Source organism: Contarinia nasturtii, unplaced genomic scaffold (assembly GCF_009176525.2).
Source record: "Contarinia nasturtii isolate CC-2019 unplaced genomic scaffold, AAFC_CNas_1.1 Cnas_scaffold_533, whole genome shotgun sequence".
NCBI lineage: Eukaryota > Metazoa > Arthropoda > Insecta > Diptera > Cecidomyiidae > Contarinia > Contarinia nasturtii.
The window spans coordinates 4246723-4248668 of NW_022197885.1; the positions used below are offsets into that span (position 1 = coordinate 4246723).

Below are 1946 nucleotides of genomic sequence, written 5' to 3' on the forward strand. Positions count from 1 at the left end.
GAATGTTTTATGTTTAATTTTGAACAAAAGCAACAAAGATACTTCAGCTGTTTTTTCGGGTGCTCTTGCGAGAAATGCATTTTTAATTTGTAGTTGTCACCCAAACAGCAACCGCACAAATAACATTGATACTGCATTACAAGCCAGCTTTTCAATTCGAGCTCTAAAATCCGTTGTTGATCGACCGTTCCATCATCCATGCGATCTTCATTACGAATATTCTTCAGAAAATCGTCAACTGGTCTTTTCAAATGTGGCTTTGTATATGGATCGGGTCGCTTGCGGATCTTTTGTACTGTCTGAGACGTTGATGGTTTTACTTTCATGGCCAAATTATTAGTGCACATTTCTTTGCACTCATCATCACTTTTTTGTTCATTTATTAAAATGTTGACTGTATTCCAGTGCTTGTTTTTCATCTCATCATCAATCAGTCCTTTACGCTTAGAAGTTAACATCTCTTCTATTGTGGTCGAATTTTTTTTGTGAGTTTCAACATCCTCATTGTTCTTTCCATCGATAACATCGATTTTCGACACAGAGTCCCCGTCCATTTGATCGGTGTTGTCAAATATGAACGGTTCATCTAGTTCGTTATCATTGAATTCGATCTTGATATGAACTTTTTCAATTGCATCATTTGAGTTTGAATCATTTGTGTCATCAGAGTCAAGTGCTCGTATATTATTTATAATATTCAACAAATTGCGTTGGGCCATACTAACGCTTTCGCTAAATTCCCAGCAGTATTCAAGTTTTTGAATACAAGTTATGCAGACGTTCTTCGGGAAGTATTCATTTGCTAACTGCACCAAATTATTCCATTGACAACATACGATTAGTTTGTGCTTAAACGACGAATCGTTCAATTCACTTCTCATCTCTGTGGATGATTTACATTTCGCACACAATCGGCAGAACTGTTTGACTTCATTCATTTTTCGTCTGAAAGAAGTATTGAGTTAAGAAAAAACGCCGGATTCTTTTCACTTACACTGTTACATTTGGCAGATATACCAGAAATGTACCGTTTGATAATCAAATAGTGTAAATTCTTTGTTGAAAAGTCAGAACTTTATTTAGACTGCCGTGAAAATGGTAAAAGCGAGGGGCAAATCACTTAAAAATTACTTATTAATTATTATTGATTGTTTTGCGATTATTCTTCGATTAGTTTCGATTATCGTCATTAATTGTAATATATGTATTACGTATGAGATTGTCAAATGACGATGATGGAAATTGAATCTATGTGAAATAAAAAGAGAAAGAGAGAGAGTGTGTGTGTGGATGAGTGAGTGAGTGAATGATAGATGATTGGGGAACCATTAGAATGTAAGACAAAACATACAAAAGAAACAAAAGTCACAACAGCATATAACAGATTGCTGACGAAAAATTGAGATTTGGTAGTAGCAGTGGAGAGAACAACACACAAAGAATCAATGTTGTACACACAATAGCATTGCATCGGAACAACGTCACAACGACGACAACATGGCGGCGCAAACGGATAAACGAAAACTGTATCAACAGCAACAAGAAATCACATTGGGGTAACAATTGTCATATTTTGCATAGTAGCTAACGCATTCGCTGTTCAATATCGGCCACTGTCAACGACAAACCGATTTAAATGTGTTGGTGTGACAGTGTATTTGATTGCGACATTTCAAACCAACAAGTCGGCAACAAGTCACATCGTCTTGAACCATCATCAGTGTAAGAACTAAAATTGCTGCGCATAAATTTTCAGTTTGCATTGAAAGTGAAATATTCTCTCGAATTGGATTTTTGTCGGTTTTTCCAAAAAAAAGTGTTCGGTAAGTATTATTTTAAAATATAATATTAAACAGAATTTTCGAATTTTTTACAAAAAATTGACTGCATGCTAGAATTAGATTGAGATAGAGAGAAACACATTGAACACAATACAAAATCATGTT

The 1946-nt window shown here is 35.0% G+C and overlaps 1 protein-coding gene across 3 annotated transcripts in view; it reads left to right on the forward strand.

Annotated features, from left to right (window-relative positions):
* The first annotated feature begins 1327 nt into the window (after positions 1-1327).
* Positions 1328-1946, forward strand: part of LOC116339626 — a 3764-nt gene continuing 3145 nt past the window's right edge. Inside the window, exon 1 of one of the 3 annotated variants that reach the window (XR_004201012.1) lies at positions 1328-1823. The gene's annotated coding sequence lies outside the window, so the exon portion shown is untranslated. The remainder of the gene's footprint in view (positions 1824-1946) is intronic. The other 2 variants (XR_004201010.1, XR_004201011.1) reach the window with 2 other exon arrangements.